Consider the following 26,304-nt stretch of genomic DNA (forward strand, 5'->3'; position numbering starts at 1 on the left):
ATATATTTATATGAGTACATAAATTTAAAGTATAATCAACATAAATTCAAATTTAGTTTTCTATTTTTTTTATAATATTTCTTTTCTTAATTTTTACAAAAGAAGCTCCAGTAGTCATTAGCTGTTTCCTGCATATTTTCTATATTCTATCCGTAGAATGGTTATCTAGACTGGGTCGAAAAAAAGTTGCAAAAGTCCATCCCTGTATTTATGGTAAAGCTTAAGTTTAGAGGATTTCGGCGCATTAAAAATATTTCTTGATTCTTCAAAAACCATTATTATTTATTTGTTGGGTTATCTGTTATCCAATGCCAAACAGTTCATTTAGGCCACTACATAGACTCCATTGTGTTGCCAGTGTTATGTATCTAGAAGATATAATTGTATATAAGGGGGTAGGAGTAGTCGGAATTTAAAAAAAAGGTTCATTTTTGCATTTTCTTCAAGTATAATATCTTAAAAGTTTTGTGTGAAAATTTGAAATGAATCCAAGAAATATTTTTCAAGTTATTCAACAATTAACAATGGCGCTTGGGCGCTCAGTACCGTTCGCAAAACTTTAAATGCGTTTTTCTCAAAAATATGTTTTTTGAACTGGTGATCACTGTAACTTAAAAGCCGCTTTCAACCATAGATTTCAATAAAATTTATACTGCTTTTGAGAAACATAAAAAATTCGTGCCTGAGCGAAGGATTTTTTTTCAAAAATTTCGATTTTTTTTTACAATTAATTGTCGGTTTTCTTCCCAAAAATCTGAAAAATATTTCCTGAGGCCGCCATATTGTTAATTTTGAAAACAAAAGCTTCGCTCAGGCACAAGATTATCTATTAATAAAACTAATTTCTTTTGTCCGACTGATTTTAGATGAATCACCAAGTACTGGTGATGAACACCGCAAGGGACTTCTGGAGAAACGGGCTCCCCACAAACAGCGAAAACTTTTACAATTATTAAATTTTTTTTAAATTGTGCAAAAAATTATTGAAAATCATTACCTTTTAGGGTCTGACTACCCCTAACCCCATAATTCATAACGCACGTCTTCGTGAGTTTTAACAAGCCATACAGCCTTTTGTCAGAACCCCTAATATTCGCTTCGTTGCATGTGTTACACGCATTGTTCTGTGCTTATCCCAATTTGGCTGCGTCATGTGGGGTGAGAAAGTGTCCCGTAAGTACTCCAACCTATATTCTGCAATCTTTCTTAGGCAGTGATAAAATAAAATTTGCAGTTTTGGTATTCCAAGTTCTTAGCATAATTTTGGCAATTTTGTACGAGGTTGAGTGTTCCCATATAAATTGCGTTTCCAGAGCTAGTTCGTCATTTAATTCCATTTGCAGAAAGCAGAGACATATACATACCTGTCTCACGAGCTCAATCTTGGCAAGCGAATACCTGCCTTAGCGAGCTCATTAGCTCTCTCATTTTCTTCTATTCCTTTGTATCCTGGTACCCCATAGTGACCTGCCCATTTCCGTTGAGTTCATTCATTGTGGATCTGCACTGTTGAGCGAACACATGCCGAGTTAGCCGCTTGGCGGTCAATGAAAATGTTTGTCTGATTGTTAAGAGGAGCTGCTTTTGTTTTAACCCTCAAATGTGCAGTTTATTATTTTTTTTTTAGTTTTTAACAACATATTTTTTATTGAAAAACCCACCTAATATACCAATCATAATGGAAATATCATTTGAACGTTTCTGGAGTATTATTTCGGTGGAAAATGATAAGAAAAATATTGAAAAATAGTTTTGAAATACCTCAAAAGCTTAGTTTATCTTTGAAGTTATCTGTGCATCATTAAATTAGAAGTGGTTTGGAATAAAATATGTATTTCTTTACGACCCGACCAGCCAAAAATCACTTGAAGTTACCACAGTGGTGAACAATTAACCCATTAACCCTGCCACGTCACAGGGTACTCAGCAGCCGAATTCTGCATGATAATTTCACTTGCATTCACACACCCGTCCAATCAGTCGTTGTTCAGATGACAACGAAATGAGATTATGTTGATTTTTTCCTAATAGGTGGCGCTAAAGTAATCCTCCTATCAGAAAATGCTATAAATTTTGCGATTGGCCCCTAATGTCAGCCTCGAAGAGACTGGCACAACACGAGATGCTGCCAAGCGTGGCAGACCCCGGAGAAGCCGTTCTGCAGAGAATATTGCTGCTGTAGCAGAGGATGTCATGAAAGCATCGTCGACATCGACCAGACGACGTGCCACGCAAATATTTATCAGTCGACGGTCTTTACAGCGAATTTTGGTACAAGATTTGAAGATGTTTCCGTACAAAGTCCAGACGGTGCATCAGCTGTTAGCTGCTGACCTCCAATCGCGTCTAACATACGCTCAAGCCATCCTTAATCACCACCAAGAGGAAGATTATTTTTCATCAAAAATAATCATGAGCGATGAGGCCCATTTCCATCTTAGCGGGTACGTAAATAAGCAAAATTTACGCTTCTGGGGCACTGAAAATCCGCGTGTAACCCACGAAGAGCCATTACACCCGCTCAAAGTCACTGTAAGGTGTGCTGTTTCCGCTGGAGGAGTCATCGGAACTTTTTTCTTCGAAGACGTCGAGGGGCAAACGGTTACTGTGAATGGTGAGCGCTACAGAGCAATGATCAATGAGTTCTTTTTGCCGCAACTTGATGAATTGGGATTGGAAAACATGTGATTCCAACAGGACGGTGCAACGGCACATACTGCACGTGTCACAACCGATATGCTGAAGGATGCATTTCCCGAGCGCCTAATCTCCCGTTTTGGCGATTTGCACTGGCCAGCAAGATCGCCTGATTTGACCGCTCCAGACTTCTTTTTGTGGGGCATTTTGAAGTCGCGGGTTTATGTCAATAAGCCTCAGACTCTTGCAGCTCTTAAAGACAATATCCGTCAAGAATGTGAGGACCTATCGCCGGAAGTTTTGGCCAAAGTGATGGAAAATGCCATGAAAAGGGCTCAAATGGCAATCAACTGTGGCGGCGGCCATTTACATGACATCATATTCTCGACTTGATGTAAAAAAAAATTAAAAGACCAAATAAAAATAATCCACAAGAAGAATCAAAGTTTTTCATTTTTTTTTTTAAATTACAGCCAAAAAACATCGCTTTACTTTTGCGCCACCTCTCCAACACAGTCTCAGTTTCTTTTTAAAGATATCCCCTGTTACGTCATCCCATCAGCTGATTCTGTCAAGTTTGCTCAGAGCAGAATAACGGTCATACCTCCTCAATTCTCTTCACCTGGCCATTAGGGAGCTCAAAATTAATAAAATCAGAAATACCAGCATAATTAATTGCTATAAAAAAAGTACACGCATGCTGTTACGCAACACCAAAATGATGCAATCTCACCTTTTCTTCACGCAATAGTTGCAAGTAGCACTTTACATATATACATATGTATTTGTATATGTACCATAAGTAAGTCTGTAAGTAATTAAAGCCAAGAGATGCGCAATTAAAAATGTAAGGGCTATTAAAAATGCGAAACGAAGGAAAATACAAGTACAACTTTTTTATGATGCGCAAAAAATGCATAACTAATTGAATATGCATGGGTGTGTGTGTATGTGGAAATGTTGCAAAATTCACGTGCATCCCCTTGTCTGGTAGTTTTTGCAGAGTTCAAGCCGTCAACAGTCAAACCAATCAATCGAATTTAATTGCCTAATACAGCGGGTTGGAGAAGCTACCAACGAAGAAAAACAAATACAAACACAAAAACACTTAATAGTCTTGCATGCAGCAGCAGCAGCAGCAGCAACAACAACCAAAGTAGGAAATCAATGTGGCGGGACGCCCACTAATATTTGTACGGGGTCTGCCACAATTCCATCAACCATTGCATACCTCAGCGCCTGGTTGCTGACTGCCGTTGGTCGACCGCCGATCGCCGACCGCTGACTGCTGATTGTTGAAATGATGATTGAATTGTAAATGCAAACATTTGACTCGCATTTTTCGCTTTTGCCCGCAAAATGATTTCCTTCAACACACACGCACACACATATACAGCCGCGCATTATGTAAATACATACATACATATGTACATATATGAATGACGGCATTTGATTGAAATTAGCTGGTTGCCACATATCCGCATTTGGCGCGTTGCATGTCATGCGAATAGGGGTTTTCTTTCCTCAAACTATTTTCGTTATTAGCACAAAAGTTACTTGGATTGCATTGCATCGATGTTGTTGTTATTTATGTTACTGCGAACACCCACGCAATCTTTAGGCGAATTTTCAATAAACACTTTTAAAAGCTTAACTGCTATACGAAAAGAAAAGAACAACAACACATTCACATATGCATTTCCTATGTGTGCGTGCCTATGTTTGAGTTTGAGTTTGAGTTTTATATTTCGGCTGTCTGTTGTTTTCCATTCTTGTCCAACTGTCTACATCGAATGTGTTTGGGCTTTTGTTTGTGATTGACAGCAGACGGCAGTGAACAACGAACGGTACATATAGAGAAACAACGGCCGCGACATGTTGCACATGCAACGCAGACAACAGCCGCACGTAAATTTGAAACAATAAATCTTTTTGGGCAGTTTTTCGCTTGTAAGCGAATGCAGCAACAACAGCCAGAATTTCCCTTATAAAAAATTACATGCGAAAATATGCAAAATACTCGCAATTTGTGTAAATGCAGTACAATTTATGTTGCTGTTACTGTTGCTGTTGTTGTTGTTAGTACTATTTGAAGCATTTTGTTTTTTAATTTTCGTAATGTTTGCTGCACTTTTCGTCATTGTGTGTTGCCTCTTTTACTGCAAATATTTGAGTTCATTGTACAACATTTGTGATCAATTGTGTTGCAAGTAGTGTTGCAACAACTAGAAACCTTAAAATTTAGTTACAATTGGGGTTGCTGCAATCCATTTTTAAGTATTAAAAAAAAATTTATTAAATAAAAAACAATTATTAATTGCATTTGTATTCTACACTTGAAACGTGACCGCTATATTTTAAACTTAGAGTTCCGTTATGAAAAAAATTTAAAGGCTGCTAAATAGGCGTAATGCAATTTATTAGTTTTGTGAGAAATTTAGAAAGCTGCCCAAGAAAGGGGACTTGCGTGACTGCAGCAACTGGCGAGGAATAACCCTACTTAACACCATCTACAAAATTGTAGCTGTGATTATACAAAGCAGGCTCAAAGATATCGAACGCTCCTTAAGAGACGAGCAAATCTGATTTTCGCCCTCACCGAAGCTGTGTTGACCAAGCCAACACACTTCGAATTATAGTATTAGAATAATCAGTTGAGTCCCCGCTCTTAATGCTGTTCGTAGGCTTTAAGAAGGCGTTCGACACTATCCAACGAGAAGCAATATGGCTGGCACTGAGTAGAAAGGGAGTTTCCGCCAAGATAATCCCATAAATCCTCATCGAAACCCTTACGAGAACTCCGAACTAACAGTGCTTCACAAAGGCGATATTAGCGATCCATTCACTACCAACGCATGCGTAAGGCAAGGAGCAAAAGCAACAGCACAGAACCGTGTACGAAAAAAAAAAACAGTTTTTACAAAATGAGTTCAGTGTACCAAAGACGTATTCCTATGTGCATATCCTAATGGTTCACAAAGTGGCACGTACATCTGCAGCAAAATATTTGAAGACGTTCATAAATAAATTGGTACAACGGTATACTGAAGTTAAAAACATTGACGACTTCCCCAGAGGAAGTCAAAGAAAGATACTTCTCCAAAGCACAATCAGCAAATTATTGATTTGTTTGTGACAAAGCCGTACTTTTCATTGCATGACGCTGAAGCAATTTTAAGGAAAAAGTGGTGTTAATGTATTCAAAGACATGATTCGAGGATCTCGAATTCCGGAACACATTGAAAAAAATCTTATCGCTCTCATTATCACACATGGAAAAGTGACTTGCATGGGCTAAAGCAAATTCAGAACGGAATCGGGCAAACGCTATATTGACGTATGGATTTTCCTTTTGGACGAATAGTTGCATATATCGATTCTGGTGTGCTGTTGATAATCGACAACTTGAATGAACTGTCAAGCAACCAGTTAAGGTCCATGTTGTTGGTGTTGTAACAGCATAAAAATTCTCCATGCATGTATGGGAAATGCTGCTGGAGAGACCTTCGTTGGATCCGGTTAATTCCAGCTAGTTAGAACCGACTGTCGTTTGAACGAGTCTTAAGACTCATATTTGGGGCTTCTTCTCCGAAAAATATTTGCCCTTTATTTGTGTTTACCGTCAATTTGAACGCAGTTTTCATGAATAAAAGTTATCATATAATCATATATCATCATATAAAAATATAAAAGAACGACAAAAAAAATAAACAAAAAATAAAAAAATTAAAACAACATTAAATCAAAATCACAAAATCAATTACTGAAACATTTAAAAAAAATATTACAAAAATAGAAAACAAATTAAAAATAAGAAATAAAACTAAAACAAAAAAAATGAATAAATAAAAAATTAAAATTAAACAACTAATTATATATTTTTAATTAAAAAAAATTTTTTAACTTAACCAAAATTAAACACAAAAATAAAAAAAATATAAATTTGAAAAAAGGAAATAAACGAAATTAAAAAACTAAATTGGAAACAAAATTTTAATAAAAAAAATGTCTTTTTAAGGAAAAAAACACCTCGGGTAAAATGCTCAAAGCGGGTGTTCTCAATCGTTAATAATGTACCACAAAAAATAGTCTGATGGAGTCAAATCGCAGTCTTTAGGCAGTTTTCTACTGATTTTTCGATTTAAAAATTTTTTTTTTTGTTTATAAAGGGTATTTCAGACGCCTAAATAATTCCTAGACGGTACCTTTTTTAAGGCATCTTTGTCATTTGCCAAGTAGACAAATTTGCAATTTTACCCCAAAGAACAACACGTTAAAATTATTGAAACTTAGTATGAAGATTTCGTGAATTGGTTCGTTCAAAAGGATGCTGACCTTTGACACAAAATCAGCTTTAGTAGTGTAACTCATTTCACACTGGCTGGCTTTGTCAGCAAACAAAATTGGCGCATCTGGGGTAATTTAAAAAAAATCATTACGATAATTAAAATTTATAATGTTTTTCCGTACTCATATATGAGATGTTGATAGATACGTGCCAGTAGAGAATTTCCGATTCTTTCTAAAAAAGTTAATATTTCTACCTCTGAACACGCCAAACTACATGCTTCACCTAGAAACAGGATTTTTACCACAGTTTTTCGATACTCTGTATACTCATATGACTTTTATCGACTTTTATTTTATGACATAGTCTACCGGCAAAGAGACTCCCACGCATCTTAGCTAAGGAAGCAATAAGGCAGAAATCGCATTCGGTTAAGAAGTGAACTAAAATATACAATGGTGTAGAAAAGGATCTCTCCCTAAATTTTTGCCCCTCGTCTATTAAGATTAGCTTGCCCTTATTAATAGACAAATTGATTCAGAAGGAGGTGCTAAAAGGCATTTGTTTCTGAATGAATTTACTTAGTTTCAAATTGAAGTGCTATGCAGACATCCAACATCAAATGTTAAATTACTATGAATTAAATTAATTTCTCACTTTGCGTTCGTAAGTCAGAAATAATGAGGTTATCATTGTAATTTTTTACTTACAAAATTACCCATTTAACCTGAGCACTCAATGTGATTACATTAAACCATAAATTTATAAATATGCAAATACTCATATGAATGCATGCATGTACTTAGTAAGTATGTACGTTTAGTTGTAGATTTGTGGGCAAGGTGATTTAAAAAAAAAAAAAAACAAAAAAAAACACAGTTAACAGCAAAAATGTCAAGGTAGTTTCGGTAATCACCTTCATCATGCAAAATATCAGCACTTAACAGAAAACAAAAACAAAGTGCATACATGTATGTATGTATGCATGCATGTATGTATGGATGTATGTTTTTACGTAAGTATATGCATATTTACGATTGCGGATCATTGGATGTTCGCAGAGTAATGCACTGGTAGTAATTTATTGCTGATAGGCAAATGCAGAATGAAAAGAACATGGAACATTCTGTCAAAATAGTACCAGCAATTGGTCTATTGGTTTACTATCCATTAAAATTTATGGAAACTAGTGAACTTCTCTTTCGAAATATTGAACTTATGTGAACAAATAATACTGAAATAATTCAGAAAAAATTGCAAACATATTTTTCGAAATCTACAGCAGTCTCAGCCGCTGATTCTGTTTTTCGTTTTCTATCGAATAAAAAACGGGCAGCTGGTAGTGGTGATTTGGGTTTTCGAAAGAGGATTTCGTAGTTGTTATGCTAGTAAGATTAATGTTGGATTATGTGTATTTTATTTAGAGACCATATCACAACGTTTAGAACGAATATAGAAAAAAGAATAAAATTCGATCTCGCTTCTTTTAATTTTAGTGAAACCTTTCCTTCATATGAATCAAGTTGCGCACATCTAAATATAGAAACTCTAAGTAGTAGGTCTGCATCATGGTGAAAAGATTTCGTGAGGTGTGCTATTCAGATTGGCCGAGCGTGTGAATACACAGTGACTCACAGCTTATTTGATGCAACCAAAAAAATATATTAAAATATCAAATATATTTTATGATATTTCCATTACAGAAAAAAATCTTATATTTTTTTATAGTTAAATAACACGTTTTATTTAATAACAAAAAATAACAAAAGATGTTTCTTCATAAGAAATATATGCCAAATTAAAATAATTCAGTGACAGTTTTGAGGTCACAGCTTAAATGATGCACTAAATTAAAAGTATTCAAAAAACATAAACACATTAATATTGCGATTTCATGAGTACGGCTAATACTTAGTGCGGTATCCCTTTTGATTTAGAACAGCTTTTAATCGGGGAATTCATAGATTCTACAAGTTTTGCTGTATAATCGGAACTAATTTTACCCCATTCTTCCTGTAGTGCCCGCTTCAGAATGAGAAGCATTAGAAATATCATGGTTTCTTATTTCATTTTCCAGCACTGACCACAAATTTCCAATAACGTTGAGATCTGGACTCTGTGCAGGTGTCTGTACTACATATGGACAATTCCAGATAAGCCAAGTTTTTACATTACCAGACGTATACTTGGGATTGCTGGCTTGGTAGAACCTAAACGAGTCCCTAATGCCCATTTTATCCACTTTTTGTACTAAATTATCTTTTAGCAGATCCAGATACATCTCATTTTTCATGCTTCCTTCGATAAATGTTAAATTTCCGACGCCTGAATAGGACATGCAACCACATACCATCACACTGCCCTCGCCGTGTGTAATTGTAGAGCGCAAATTACATGGTTGATGCGCGGTGTTAGGTTTTCTCCAAACGCAGGACTTCCCATCAGACCTGAGAAGGTTACATTTTCTTTCATCCGCAAAAACAATGGACTTCCAGAACGAAATATCTTTGTTCAAATGTTGTCTGCAAAACTCTATTCTTTGTTTTCTATTACGAGCATCAATCAACGGCTTATTTCGGGCAGTCCTTCCATGAAAATTTTCTTCGCGCAGAGCTCTATGAACAGTTTCAGTTTTACAGACTTGCCTAAGTATTTTTCGACTTCGTTCGTTAATTTTGGAGCGCTTAAATCGGGTTTTTTCTTTAACTTTGCGAACAATCCACCTCTTATCTGCATTATTAAATATTTTATTTGGCGCAGATCTGCCCTTATCTTCTATCATGTTTTCGTGGCGAAACCTTTCTGTATGGGCTGGATAGTTAAGGAGCTAATAGCAATAATTTCTGCAATGGCTTTTGCCTTCTATATAATGACGAATAACGTCTTTCCTTTTTTCAAGTGAGGTCCGTTTCCCCATTTAAAAAAAATTAAATTTTTTTAACTTTTCTTTACAAAAGTTTGTTGAGAATGATTTAAGACGCTAAGCTAAACAGAAATAAAAAATATTTCACCGTTATTGCATTCTCAGAGAAAATATAAAATACACTGCATCATTTAAGCTGTGAGCATATTTTGATGAGAAAACTATTTATTTCTATATTTTTTTAGCAAGCTTTGTTTTTATTATTGTTCTTTCTGCAGTGGTAAACAGTACATACATACATATCTCATCTCAGAACTCGGCTGCCGAATCTCCCAAGTGACGTGTCAGCCGCAGTTCCCCTCACAATTTTCTTTTTCATCTTGGGCCTGCATATCTTGCTTGCTCTTTTATTGCCAACCTCTTGAGTGGAGCAGTTGACCTCATGGAAAGAGTTGCTATCGAATCTAAACAAAGTTGTATTTTTAAATGCCGCCTTCTGCTCTAATAATATTCTTTATATCCTGTCTGTCCTTTTTACGGACTTTTCCAAGGCCCAATTCCAGGCACTCTTTTAACAGAATACGCATACATATGCGCTTGCATACAGAGAGAAAAAAATTTATGTTCACAATCCCTCAGAAATCTCTGACAGCAAATAAGCGGCGGCTTAGTTAAACTTGAGTTGGCTTGAGGTATAAATAAATATTGTTTAACTAAATTTTGAATAAAGAAAATCTAGAAAAACAGTCATATATGTATTTATATTGAAAAAAAGTATTTTTTATACAATAAAAAAAAATTAATTAGACGTGCATGCGCAATTAGTGGCATCCATATTCATAATATTATAATATTTTTATTCATAAATTCATTTGACTTTTTCTCGCCTTTTTCTCACCCACACCCGTAGCATTCGCAGCTTGTGCTAATTTCAAATGCGTTTTTCCTCATTTCTTCGCTATTGTTTGCACCACAAACTCATACTTTCAATGAATTTATATGCATTTGGCCCTTCCTCTTTGGCTGCATTTAAAAAATCTGCTTTTCCATTGAACTGGAGCAATTTTATGTGTGAAATTGTTTTATGACCGTCTGCGTCTAAGCTACTTAAAATTTTTTTATCACCTACGCTTGATCTCAGGCACAACTACACGCAGAGGCGTGTGAATGTGTAAATGTTGGCAAAGTCAATAGCGCCAAGTATCAAATGCAGCCGGAGGGTACAGCATACCGGGCATGCAGAAAAAAGTAGTTATGTATCTGGTACAAGCGGCGGTAAAGTATTCTTGACTTTATGCATAAAAGTACAAGAGAATAGTTAGGTAAGTGAGAAGAAATAAATATAGAGATGGAAATTTCACTTCACTCTATAGGAAGCTTTCAACCGCACCTTTAGTTCGGATTTTGAATCTACACCGAGGATAATAGAGACGATGACGGCATTTCAGGTTTAAGTCCAATGACTATTTTGTGGAGAAGAAAAAGTTGGAGAAGTCATAGCTTACATTAGCTGTAGAAACTGTCAGGTGGACCGAAAGACGTGCACTACACTTCTTCGACTTCTACCAACTGATCACAACCAGTTATGGCACTTCCTACTTTGGTTAATGAAGTCAGCGTCAATAAGTAGATCAACATTTCGCTCAGCTATAACTGGAAGGTATCCATGAACTGTTGAAAAATCTAACTAGCAGCTGAAATTACATATAGCACAACAGATTGCTGACTAGTCACTTTTTATTATTAAATTATCTAAATAAATATGATCAGTATTAATAACAGCCTCGTTTACTCCGCCCAGCTAAAGAAACAGTATACGATGGAGCACTGAGTACTGAGAGGTGCCAGAGTTTAAAAGAAAACATGTTTCAAAAAGCAAACATCTCAGCTTTTAAGGCACGAAAACGGATTCCCATTTCTAGAAACCCCATTAGGGGGCACATGCAAGCTGCTGTGATGGAATGTAAGATAACTTAGTGCTATTTTTTGAGGGAAGCTTTCACCTTTGAGAATATAAAAGATAATATAAAGAGTCTACAGATGCCAAAGGAGCTCGAGGCACCGTTCTACGGCAAACTACAGTCACCTTGAAGCAAATATTTATAAAGCGTTTCGCTATTGAAAATGTGCGCTCGAAGGCGTCCACTGAATAATCACTCAAAAACGACAAACATGAAACGTTGCGATATGCAGTCACGTCAAACAAAAGTGTACGGTTCAGCAGGGATTCTCTGCTTTTAGCGTTGAGAGTCGACCACAATTACCGTTCGCTATTCTTAGCGGCCTCGGTAATCTAGCGTAAATTCACTAGCCTGCCCTCCAAAAGGTTGTGCGTTTGAATCCCACGTAAAGCACGGTCCTCGCACTTTTCCAAAATTTTCTACTTCTGTTTCTAAAAAAAAATCACTTTGCTCAACCCCAAAAACTTATCCTTTCCATCCTTAATTCCGCGCAATAATCTAAGCATTATTTGCATTGTGGCTGCTAAAACAAGCAAAAACAAAGAAAAGCACACAGTTACACATAGCATCAAGTGGCGCCAGCAAGAGGAAGCGGGCAACCGCGGTAATTGCATAGACACACCACTTTAGCGAAGTCCTCAACCATCTGTGCGATCCTTTTGCCAGAAAAATGTGACACACAGATGGCGCTTCAAGCAATAAAAAGGCGTTGTTCCAAAGTAACGACAGGTGGGCATTCCCACTACTTAGGACTGATAGCGGCAGGCTAATCACCTATCCTATCAGAAATCAAAATAGATTAACGAAACCAACGCAAGAGTGAGTCTTGTCGAAGCCCCTATGCTTCCGAGAGGAGTGAACAAGAAAAAAAAGAAACTCTTAACACAATTTCTCAAAAATAAGTAGCTTGTAAATCTGTTTATCTGTTTATGTACTCGACAGAAAGTTTAGTGCCGAGTAGTGCTAGCTCATTTGCCCAACAATTCCTTTCGTTGCCGAAAAGGCCAAGAGCCCATGTTAAATTTGGTGAAAATTATTTTGGGAGCTGTCGGCTACTTTGTGAGAGATTTTAACGCCGCGTAATTGCCAGTGGAAATGTAGAAATTCCTTCCAGGTATGTGAGCATTACGGTTTTTATTATTCAAGCTGAAAAAACATTACAGTAGTCAGGAAGCCGGAAACTGAAGGAGATCCCCAGACGTTCTGAATATACACCTGCGGCCATTTTACCCTCGAATTTTCAGCCATTTGTGTATATATGGATAGACTCAAACTGTCTTAGAACGTCTCATTTGTACACTTTGCTGGAGGGTAGAAGCATCGTAAAGGTTGATGGGAATGAATAGTCTATCACTAAGCTCAAAAATACCAGCTAGGATTTTATCGTGAAGGTAGCTTCTCTATACCACTTCCTACTGGATTCAATCTTATAACTGCGGTTCTAGCGTCCTGCAGGTCTACTGAAAAGTGGGTAAATGTGTCGAAAAAAGGCACAAGGAGGAAAGAAGTTCCATTTATCAAAAAAAGTTTGTCATTTGCTCAGATGTTAACATTCAGCACAACTTTATCCCAATGGAACTTTTTGGAATGCGTGAATTTTATATGAGATGTACGAGATGCTGGATTTTACTTATATTGAAATACGAAGCAAATAGGTAACAAGAAAACTGATAAATGCAAAAAGTTAGATATGAAATGTCTAGCTCCAAGCTGCTTCTTTTAGAATTACTATGATAAAAATTTGCATTTTGTTCACTCACAAATTTGGATTGAATTTTCGAGTAGTGGTTAATGAATCCCACTTAATTTCTACAAAGTCCGTCTGAGCATTTTCTGATGAACAGAAAAACGTTAAAGTGGTATTATGTAGTACGAGGGTTATTTGAAAAGTCTGCACAAAAACAAAAACTACTTAATTCTTTGGGGTAAATTTGTTTACCTTTACTCGACATAGTCTCAATTTGCCCAACACTTTTCTAGTTTGTTGAGCCCTTCCGAGTAATAGACTTCAAAGTACTTCTCAGCAACTGCAACACATTTATGCCAGCATTTGATCTAGCTCTCGAAACACTTTTGGAACTGTATTTTCGGTATAGCCATCCGAGCCGTCTTCGATGTTTCCCTTACTTCGGCAGCCACAACGCGTTCCCGTAATGGTTTTCTGACTCGATCAAACAGGAAATGGGGGCCATATCAGGTGAAATCGATGGCTCTAATGGCTGTTGGATGGTATTCTTTTCGTTCTTGGTCAAAAATTGATGGATAATGGTGGTCCAAATAATAGTCTTTATTAACTGTCTAACCTTCTGCCAAAAATTCCTGGTGTACAGTACCGTTATAATCCATAAAACCCCTGAGCATCGCTTTATTTTTTCACTGAAAACGACATAGTTTTTGTTTGTTCTTGGTTTACTCGGAGCTCTCCACTCACCCGCCTGATGTCTGGATTGCGTGTCGTACACAGAAACTCATGTCTCGTCTCCAGTAATGATGCGTTTGATGAATGCTGGGTCGGATTTAGCTTTGGAAAGCATGTCTTTGGCGATATCTACGCAATCCCTTTTTGCATGAAATGCACGTCTTTTTCAGCAACTCGGCGCAAACCCAAATCAATAACTATAATGGGCAGAGCAATGTTCAAGTACTCTGTCAGCTCTATGATGGTTAATTTGCAGTTATTGATTAACTTTTCTTTCAATTTATTGATTTTTTGATGATTGTTTCAATGGATTCACGAGCTCAGACACAGATGTGACAAAATCAGTTGGTCTAGAACGTCTCCTAACGGTGGTTCCGGGAACTTTTTGATCAAGGTGATACTTTGTCGTGATGAAAAAGGAAAGTCTCTCGACTTCCTCGATTCAAATGAATGCCAAATACAAAGGGGTTATTTGATTAAAAACAAGTACAAGAAGTTATTTTTTTTTTATTTAATACAAAAACACAACGAAATTCGACTGTCATAGTCTAAAATGAAAGGTGCCACATAACTTCTTTGAATATATTCGTACTTCTCACTTATAAATACTTTTATATATGTACTCCCATTTTGTCTATATCAGACCATAAAGAACAGCACCTATGGTAAGCACAAATTTGCTCGAAAAAAACACAAAAAAGCAGCATCCAAGTGTGTTGCATTTTGAACTTTAGTTGTGTAAATTAAGATTGTAATTTCTTTCACACACACACACACATAGTTTTTATTTATTATTTTCTTAAAATTTTATTGTACTCTACTTATTAAGGTCAAGTAACATTATTACTAAATTAACAACAAACTCAGTTCAACAGTCCACGAGCAGTACATTGGCCCAAAAAATAGATGGACGTGCTGACCAGTCGGCCGGCTGACAATTTGTACACCAGCTGAATGGGCGCATGTGTTGTCATCCACAAAATACGTACACACAACTGACAACTGTGTTAAGGAAAACAAAAAAATTTAAAAAAATAACAACAGCCAAAAACGGAGATCATTGTGACAGACGGCTTTCAATCGGCGACGTACAAATGTCCACAAGTGAAAAGTGCGAAAGCGCAAAGGTATTTTTGTTCATTTATACGTAAGTATGTGGATATGTAGAGGCCTGCGTTAATATGCGAACATTTAGCACAATGAGTTTAAATTTGAAAAATTGTTACTTTATTTACTGAGATTTTCATCATTTATTTTTATTTTTCTATACATTTAGAAACTATTCTGGAGAGTTTTTGTTAACATTTGTTGTTTCTTTTTTTATTTTTATTTATTTTTATTTTTTTTTCGTTTTTTTTTATGTATTTCGTTTGTGTAGTTGTAAGTTATTGTATTTTAATGATTTAGATGTTTTGGCATTTCACCCGCATTTTTTTTTTTTTGCATTGAACATTGTTAAGAATTTCATGAATATAATAGAAAAAATGGCACACTAAGGCAAATAACAATGTAAAGCATAAGCCGCGACAATTTGCGGATTTCCGATTTGAGAGCAAAGTAAAAAGAAGTAAAGTGATTTCCAAAGATTTTTATATATTACAAAAAAAAGTATCAAACAAAGTCTGTAGAAAATCATATATTTTGTCAGGAAACTACTTAGTATCGCTTCGATAATTCATTGGGTGTAAAAAATTTAAAATATCATGCAGCTGGAGTAATCGCCAAAATTTGTTAACATATTTTTCCAAGTTTGTTGCTTAAGTCTTTTGTGAAGTGGGCCCGTTACACTACATCCAGTATCCAGTCTTAGTTAAGGTATAAAAAAAAGTTGTTTCACAACTGCGGCATGTCGCGAATTGTAATTTTTTTAAACAAATCAATGCGACAAAGCGCGTAACATTAAGATTCTTCTACTAAAGCCCTTAAAAGGTATTTGCGAATGAGCTGCTATTTTAATTTCATATTCATATTCACATTCATATTCATATTCATATTTATATTCATATTCATATTCATATTCATATTCATATTCATATTCATATTCATATTCATATTCATATTCATATTCATATTCATATTCATATTCATATTCATATTCATATTCATATTCATATTCATATTCATATTCATATTCATATTCATATTCATATTCATATTCATATTCATATTCATATTCATATTCATATTCATATTCATATTCATATTCATATTCATATTCATATTCATATTCATATTCATATTCATATTCATATTCATGTTCATATTTAAATGCAGAAAATGCACAAGACCGCGACCGAAAAAAATTCTCAAAAATCAGTTCGATTTTTCACCTACTTGAAACTTGCAATTCATTATACCAAAACTTATAGAGCTATGCAACTGCATACATCAATTTTACTCAGAAATTCTGAGTAAAAGTTTGAAGTTTGGTGAAAATTTGTCGAATTTCTACAATTTTTGTACAAAGTTTGAAACTTTGCTTTATATGTTTTCTGTTGTATTATAAACTGTGTTTTTATAAAAGAAGAATAGAAATAAAAAAGAAAATAAAGAAATAATCTGAACCTGTCAATATATGGTGAACACTTTCTTTTGAAGCTGACAGTAATTGCGAAACTTGTGAAACAGTTGAAACTTCAAGACAATCAATCAAAATTGGTGAGTGTTATCAGTCCAACCCACTTGAAATGTACAGTTTCAAGAAAACCGCATTTAAAATTTTCCGAAACACGAAACATCGAAGCTCTTATGCAGATACATGCTTTTAGCGCTCCGATTCCCAAGAAGAACTGGGTCGAAAATATATTTCGCTTAAATTAAATTTAATCTACTTGATCGTCAAAGATAAGGAAATAAGATTGCACAAAAAAAACACAATAAAACTTTATTAAAAAACAAAATTAAGAACAAATAAGAAAAGAATTACAAAATATAAAAAAATAAGTAAATAAGTTTCACAAAAATAAAAATACAATTTAATTTTTCAAAAGAACTTAAAAGAAAAAAAAAAACGAAAAATAAAAAAACAAAAAAATAAAAAAAATTATAAAATAGCGCTTATTGCGTAAAAGTTTTACTTACACGTACAAATAATAAAATAATAATGAATAAGAATCAAACAAAATAAACAAATTCACCACTTTTTATGCAATAATTACTCAGGAAATACTTTTTAAAAGAAAGGTTGGCACCAGTTTTTTAATTAAAATTTAACAGATAAATTTAATGACATTTTTCTATTATACAATAAAAAGGTCAAAGGAACATAGAAAGTTCACCCAACGTCTTTGTTACTCTAGACTCACTTTGAGCTATAGGTGACACTGGAAACTGAAGGGTTAAAATTGAATAGACCTCCAACTAAATTAAAAATATTATTCCAAATAAGTGCGAAATAATTTCTCGAATGTTCGAATACAACTTAGAACTCACTGCATATCAGAAGCAAACAAAAATTATTTAAGTTCTCTATAATTTATAAAAAAGTTAGCAAAAATAAAACCACCCACTCAGATCTAAGAAAAATTGCTTGGGGCACCTGTGTACTCTCACGAGTTTGTTTTATAACTCAGTGTTGCCATATATGCGTAAAATTGTGTAAGGTGAATTCATGATGCATCATGCAACACAAATTTAATAAAAATTTATTTATTTTTATTTATTACTGAGTTTTTTTTTGCATTCAACTCGTTAGCTACTAATCGGAAAGTGAAAACAGCAGCAAACAAAAATGGGCAACGAAACTAAAAGTGGAAGTAGAAGTTGTGGGTGTAGCCATCGAACAACGCCACAACAAAAATATTATAGTTATTCAAAAATATTAGCTAATAAACTTTCAGCATTAACTACTGTATAGTTAACTGACTTTATTGATTTGTTTGCTAGTAGTGAAACATAAACCAGCCTGCGCCGCCTTTTAAGGCAGCTCAAATAAAAATTAGCGCGAGGTTGATTTGAGCTCAGCTAAAAATATTAAATATCTACAAGTAAAAGGCTGTTGGAAATGATATTTTAGCAAAAAGTCAGCAAGAATATATTATTGAAAAATATTTGTTGTTTAAAAATGTTTTGTTGATTTATAATAACTGTTGGCTTTTTCATACCTGATTTTTGCTCTTTAATTTGGTATTAGAAGTCTTCGAACTATATATTGGCAGTCAACAGTGCACGACAATTTTTAATTTTTTAACATTTTATCAAAAATTTTTTATTAAAAATCATTATTATTATAAAAAAAAGTTTACTAAAAATTTAAATTTTGTATACTACTTAAGTTTTCCATTTTTTATTGTAATATTACTTAGAGCAGTTTTAATAAAAGTTTTTATTAAACTTATTATTATAAAAAAATTTCTAAAATTGAAAATTTGGATAGTAGTTAACTTTTTCTTTTTTTTTAACATACATAAATTAAAGCAGTTTTACTAAAATTTTTTTAAAATTATTATTATAAAAAAGAGTTTACAAAAAATTTAAATTTTGGATATTACTTAAGTTTTCCACTTTTTAACAAAACTTAAAGCAGTTTTACTAAAAGCTTTTATTAAACATTATTTTTATAAAAAAGTTTTTTTCTAAAATTTAAATTTTGGATGTCAGCTAAATTTTCCTTTTTCAACATAAATTAAAGCAGTTTTATTAAAATTTGTTTATGATTAATTTTTTTTAACCTCTTTTACTAAAAATTATTAAGTATTATTATGACAAAAAATTTTACTAAAAATTTAAATTTTGGATATTACTTAAGTTTTACACTTTTTAAACATAACTTAAAGCAGTTTTGCTAAAAGTTTTTATATTAAAAATTATTATTATAAAAAACAATTTTCTAAAATTTAAATTTGTGATATTAGTTAAATTTTTCTTTTTTTTAACATAAATTAAAGCAGTTTTACTAAAATTTTTTTATGCTCAAGTTTTTCTTTAACGTTTTTTATTAAAAATTATTATTATAAAAAAAAGTTTTCTAAAAATTTTAATTTTGGAAATTACTTAAGTTTTCCATTTTTTTAACATAATTTAAAGCAGTTTTACTAAAAGTTTTTATTAGAAATTATTTTTATAAAAAAATTTTTTTCTAAAATTTAAATTTTGGATATTGAAAAGTTAAATCTTTTTAACACATAATTTTTTTAACATAAATTAAAGTAACTAGGTTTACTAAAAAATGTTTATTAAATTAAACATTTTGTTTTTTTAAGTTTTTATAGAAAATTATTATAATTATAAGAAAAAATATATTTTAGATTGAGTTAAGCACCAAATTTAAGAACTGACTGCTACTTTGTTTTGTCTAAATATTCTCTTGCTCACTTTTTGCTGGCCTGCTGCTTGGGCTTTTCAGCTGTAACATAGTGTAATTGGCCGAAGCAGCGCAGCACTCCAAAATATAATAAACTTTTGGCATGTGAGCTCTAAAAAATTGGAGGTATAAAACAAATATAACTTGCCCTAACCACTATTAACCCGATCCCCTACGATTTCTTCTGATATGCAGCCCGTTGCAGAATTATAAACAAACCACTTTTTTTATAAAAATATAATTAATACTACAAGCAAAGTCAACAAAAGCCAGCAAACATTTAAAAATTTCATCAAAACTTTGAACTTTGTAACCAGAATGCTTAGAACTTCTCTGGGTATGTAGTTTTAAAGCCCATGAAATGTTAGTGCAAAGTACGAGTTTAAAATGACTACAAAATATCTCTGAGCGGGGTGTATATGAGCAGAAATCGTAGGTGTAAGAATTAATGTTGATTAAGGCGATTTTTTATTTCTTGTAGATACTCGAATAGTTAAATTTCCGACGATATATAAATAATAAGCCTGTATACGCCTAGTTCGGTGGTAGGGCTGCTACCTTCATTGTTCTTTGATGAGAGATGGCACCCGAACTTGCCACGTATCCGAAGAAGCTGCTGATGAAGCAAGAGTTGAAAAGAAAACTGCAGTCATTTGTAAATGGATATTGGCGCCGTATTATTGTTATTTGAGGGCCACGAACCATTTCTAACCAACGTCTGTGGCAATTAACCAAACAAAAATCAATTGAGAAGGAAATTATGCGCAGAAAGTACAAATGGATCGGGCATACGCTTCGAAAAAACGCGGACGAAATAGCTCGTTCCGCTTTGAAGTGGAATCCACAAAGTGCTTGAAATAAGGGTCGGCCTATATTGACTTGACAAGAGTATTAACCCTTTAGCCTATAGCCACGAGTCTGACTCGTGGTAAAGAATTTGTGCCATAAGCGAAAACAACGAGTCTGACTCGTGATAAAGACTTTGTGATCAATTGATTATGATTACTTCCTAGACATCTTAAAATTACTATTTGTACCTAAACATTGTTTATTATTTCACAATTCCTTTCGTTGCATTGAAATATATATGTTACGAAAAGTATACACTTTGCGCCAGTTCGGGTATACGGCTGAACAGTTGAATGGCACGGCGCGCGAACGAATTTCTTGCGTATTATAGCTCGCGCAATTGGTAGATATCGTGTAGGCTAAGGGGTTAAGGGTAAGGGGACTAGCAAGTTATTCAACGAACTAAAATATGTAGCTAGAAACCGTGATTTGTGAAAACTTTCGTAGATCGCCCAAGTTCTTAATTACGTAGTGGATTGCAATTAGAATGAGGCAATAGTTAAAATTTGTATAATCGATGAATGGAGATTTCCCTTTTCTATGAGGTTACAATGCTACCTCTACGCTTCGCACCATCTTCGCACGCTACTTTTCAAACATTGCAACTCTAACCTTTCCCACTGACACAGTGAAATCACTACTAACAAGCCAAGTATTGGCAAAATGCCAATGGAAAATAAATTCCTGCCACACTAAAGATGCGCCAAAATGTGTGTCATAGGAAACAGACATTGCAACTACCAGAAATGCGCAAAAATGCCTAAAGGCCCAATCCACAACACAAATCGAAGTGGAAAGTAGCAGTCGCCAAGAGTCAACAAACTGAGTTTTAGCAGACAAAATACAAAAAAAGGCGCACAAAAAAAGCCACGAAACCAACAAACACAATAGCAAAGCAAGAAAAACCAAATAGGAAAGCAACAACAACAAAAAGAGCAAAGCAACAACAGTAGCAACACATGGAAATAATAAAAGAAAAAGTAAACAAATCAGCATCAGCAGCTATTGTCAACAAATATTTGCAACCAATATTGAGGAAAGCGACAATGCAACCTGCAGCGCCAGTAGCAATAACAACAAAAACCAAGTAATCATTGCTAAAGAGGAGGAAGCACTTGGGCGCACAACAAACAGGATTGGAAAAGTGCAATCGATGGCGGCGACGGTGGCAACACTTTAAATGCTGCTGGTGTTTAGTAAATAAACTGTAAAGTGACTGCGTGCAAGGGAGGGGACAGAGAAATAAGCAGCAAGACACCTCTCGCGCAATGACGAATAAAAACGTTTAGTGTTTTATGCGAGTCGTTGTATGTTATATGTATTTAGTTATATGTATTTAGTTTGTAGCCGTCCCAGCCATAGCCGCAGCGGATATCTTTGCATATTTTTGCTAGCTGTCCACTTTAATTAAACAATTTCACTTAGTGGGCGCATACACAGAAAACAGCAGCCTATGCAAGCGTACATGCACTTGTTGCATGCCACTTCGAGATCGAAAGCGCTGGCTTAGCGAATTGGAAAGTTGACGCTGTTAGAGAGTAAAAACAAATGACGCTAGCGGGTAGCTAGCCAACAATCAATCTCAAGTGAAGCATTTCTGGTGGCTCTTTTTTTGCAAATTGCAACTTGTAAACAAATGAAAGGTAAACAACAGCTGGAAAAAGTTATGCTGATGCCTAAAAATTAGAATACGTTGAAATGCGTTGAGTAATCTTGCGGTGATTTCTTAGCTTTCGTATGTGAGTCTGTAATATTCCGCAGTTTTGCAACTTAATATACGAATGCATGAAACTTCTGTGAAGCCGGAAGTCCCAGATGTCCAAATTGCAATCGCCATTGCCCTCACACACTTGCTCTTTGCCGTTAGAAGTCAGTGAACTGCTACGCATGCGCATGAAATGTAGCACTTATGGGCATTTCTTGACCAGCCAACTCGTCAAGTAAACAAAAGCACAAAACAAAAGACAAAAAAGGTTTCTTTCTTCAGAGTATTTTGCCTTTGCGCTGCCCAAGATTGGCTTAAGTAAATTAAGTCATAACCGTAAATCTGTATCCATAGTTCTAAGTATTAACGTCGCATACCCGTCGCATTGCTTTCCACGTTGCATGCATTCTCGCACACACACACATGCGCACTTCAGGCTAACACTTTCAATAGACGTATGTGTGTGTAAGTAAATACGTTCACATAAATGCTTACGATGTGGGTTTGTTCTGGCTCATGTTGTCTTTTGTTCTTGTTGACTGACTACTTGGGGCCGGTGGAGTGTTGCACGGCATGCAATTCTAAGCCATAATGAACGACTTTGGTTACCTTTTATTGTTAAAAGCGAAGTAGAAATGGATAAAGCACATTCGTGCATGCACACTCACACATACATACACATGTATCGAATTATGCTTGCGTCTATGAATGACTGCATTCATATGGAGAATCGGCAGGTATGGAGAAACCTTTAACGAGTAACAACGTGCCACCAAAGACATTCTTATTGTATTTGAAAATAAGTTTAATACTTAGCAGCAGCACCAGAACTCTCATTTCTAACCACTTTCTGTATGTGCGTATGTGAATACGCGTCTGAAGGGATTTGCGGTTAACTTGGGCCGCTACAAACAGCAAAAGCCACAAGCAAAGGTGCGCATGCAAACCTATTGTTGGCGGGCAGATGAGCAGAAAGGCAGAAAAACAGAAAATTAGAAGTGCAGAAAGCAATAAAATACTCAGACATTGTTGAGGTAGTGGTTTATGGATGTTTATCAATGCAATTGCTTTTACAGCAGAATACAAGCAGTGGGATTTGAGCCGCGTGCGGCAGTAAACCAACAAACCATTAATCAGTATGATGCTAATGATGACTGTACACAAACACATGCTTACATATATCCATAGTGGATAGCCTAACAGAAAACTCCTTGGGTGGCAAACTCTGATAGAAGAAAAATTATACACAAAATAAACTCAAAAGGCTGTAGGATACAGAAAGCGCAGGCAGGTTTTATTTACCCAAGTCCTTAGGGAAAACGGTTTTAGCCTGTAAAATGGTAATTATTCAAAACATTAAATATACAAGTAGGTTTGTGGTGATTTGTTTGACTTTTGAAAAGTTTTAAGGTCAACCACACAATTACTTAAGCCTCACCATTCAAGTTAAGGATGTTCTAGTCAGGATGGATCGATGTTGATAGACAATAGCGGTCATATTATTTTGGTTGCTTCAGTAAAATTTCTTTATTATGCAGCCAGTAATGCGGCGTCTCCAAAATTAAGAAACACATTTTTCTAATAGCGGTCGCCCCTCGGCAGTCAATGGCAAACCTCCGAGTGTATTTCTGCCATGAAAAAGCTCCTCATAAAAATATCTGCCGTTCGGAGTCGGCTTGAAACTGTAGGTCCCTCCATTTGTGGAATAACATCAACACGCACACCACAAATAGGAGGAGGAGCTCGGCCAGCGCCAGCAAATGATAAAACTTGATTAGGTCTCTCGCGGAGGTAACGGAAATTCGCAACAAAAATCGGGCGAACGGACACCGCTAGACTTTTTCAAGCTTGCAGGCCTATGATAAAAACCCGCAGTCAAATGATGCCCTCAAAGTCATCATAAGTACAAAATAGCTCCTCATCATAACCTAGGCCATACAGCAGACCCATTGAAAATTTAATTTGGATTCATGTCACCAAGCGCAACTGCGGTGGATATTTAAATGGGTGAGATTCCCAAAGAATAAAGAAAAAACACAGTTACACATTGCGCCAGCAAGAGGAAGCGGGCAGCCGCGGTAATAACGTAGACACACCAAATTTAGCGAAGTCCTCAACCATCTGTGCGATCCTTCTGGCAGAAAAATTTTAAACACAGACGACGCATCAATCAATAAGAAGGCGTTGTTCCTAAGCAACGACAGGTGGACATTCCCACTACTTAGAACTGGTAGCGGCAGGCGAATCACCTCACCTGTCAGAAATCAAAATAGATTAACGAAACCAACACAAGACTGAGTATTATCGAGGCCCTATGCCCCCGAGTGGAGTAAACAAGGACAAAAAATATTCCCTAGAAACAAACTTACGTGGAGCGCTCAAATAAAAAAAGTTGTTCACTAATATCTCACACAAAGCCTGCTTTATTTCATTTCTAGCCGTTCCCATGGAAAAGCCTATAGATTTTAGAAACACTAAAATATACATCGATTTTTGAATATAGGACGTCGAAGACCACGGAAGAGAAATGAAGAAGGCGTCTTGCATAGATAAAATGAGCGCCCAGGCCTTTCGTTGACCTTTTTCTCTAAGCGGTGATGTGTGTCTTGATCAGGCACAATTTTATGCCTCGAAATGGCAGTTATTTTTTATGGGTCGCTTTTTCATGTCAAAATACTCAACCAGCCAGTTTCCAATTTCCCTCCGGAAGACGACCGCTATTTGTATAAAATTTTCTGTTATTTGCCATTTCATGTTCACAGTGGACATCGAACCGGGTACCATTTGTTTTCAATGAGCTAAAATAGTCGAAAATTAATGCTGATAACCTATCAATATTTCATATTCTTTTAGAATAGAATAGAATACATTTGAGGTTTGCACTTTGACCTCATCGGTGTATTGCATCCTCTACTCATCACGGCACCTCATCCAAACGCAGTTCCCATATTAAACTTAGCAAAGAAATGGGTTGGCCTAAGCGTTTATACATGCCTTTCTTCGGGCTGCAATTGGCCGAGGAGTCTCAACCTTTTCCGCGCTATAGCACCACATTCAAGGAGGAGGTGTATTGGAAGGTCCATGAATTGGTTGCAGAAACAAGAAGAGTTAGTGGACCACATCCCAATCCTGTGGTGATGGCTGCGCAATCAGCAATGGCCTGTAAGAATGTCATTTTATTCTTAAGGAAGGTTACATCGCTTTTGATTGTAACCCCAGCAAGGACAAGGCAGACATAATTTGGGGCATATCTCTTCGCTCCTAAAGAATGTCCATAAGCATTCTCAGTTTAGTCTTAGCGAGTGTTATGCGTTTCTTAAACCTCTTTTGATTGTACCCCCAGCAAGGACTTCACCTGGCACTGCACCATAATTTGAGGCCTGCTAACTTCACTTAGACATAGCTCTTCACTTCTAAGCTTCTCCTTGAAGGTGTGTTGTCCCATAGCAAAGAAGGGCTGGAGTCCTTTGTAACGAGGCCGCAGCCTCTCTAACCAATGCGTCCGCCATTTCTTTCCCATTTCTTCCCCTATGCTCTGGAATCCATATGAGCCGGATGCGATTGTGCGTTCCTGAGGACTTAATCTGACAAGATGACTATACCTTGAGTGATGCCTGACTCGCTCAGAAAGGCAATTCGCTCTTTCCGATGGTTTCTGTCGTCATGTGTTCACAACCCTTTAAAGTGCCACAGAGAAACTTCTTAACTCCTATTCATCTAACTACGAGTCTTCATCAAAAAAAAGTGTTCCAGGCAGGCAAGCGGCATAAATTACTTGCGAATATTTATGTCAGTAATAGATTGCAAATATTTTGGTTTGCTGGGCAATCGCTCATTCGAAAGTGTTAGAGTCGCATTCATAAAGATTCTTTACGCCAGCTTCCATATCACTCTACTGCAGCACTGACTTTCATGGTTTGTCTCGAAACGTGTGATGGCATATAGCCCACCGCATGCAGATTGACTAGAAACATCCGCGTACTTTAATGGAGAACAAACGCTTTTCATAGGCAAGTCACTGAACCCACAACAAGCAAGCGAATTGAATTTCAAGTGCAAGCCCCTGACTCGTTGCTGAAGGGCAAGGCGACTGAAGCAGTTTTATACCTCTGCTTAATGCATTCGTAGTCCGCGTTGTGTGAATATATTCGACTGTATTTTATTGCAATAAAAAAAGCAAATTCTCACATGAGAATTGCCCAGCCCAGTCGCCAAAACAAGGCTGTGAGCAGTTGTCTGAAAATACATAGCTAAGCGCATTTCCTACGAATTAAAAATTA

General features: G+C 35.6%; 1 protein-coding gene across 1 annotated transcript in view; it reads right to left on the bottom strand.

Moving 5' to 3' along the window:
- Positions 1 to 26,304, bottom strand: part of LOC129236047 (putative leucine-rich repeat-containing protein DDB_G0290503) — a 165,951-nt gene that overhangs the window by 55,504 nt on the left and 84,143 nt on the right. The gene's annotated exons all lie outside the window — the stretch shown is intronic.

This window comes from Anastrepha obliqua, chromosome 1, assembly GCF_027943255.1.
Source record: "Anastrepha obliqua isolate idAnaObli1 chromosome 1, idAnaObli1_1.0, whole genome shotgun sequence".
Taxonomy (NCBI): domain Eukaryota; kingdom Metazoa; phylum Arthropoda; class Insecta; order Diptera; family Tephritidae; genus Anastrepha; species Anastrepha obliqua.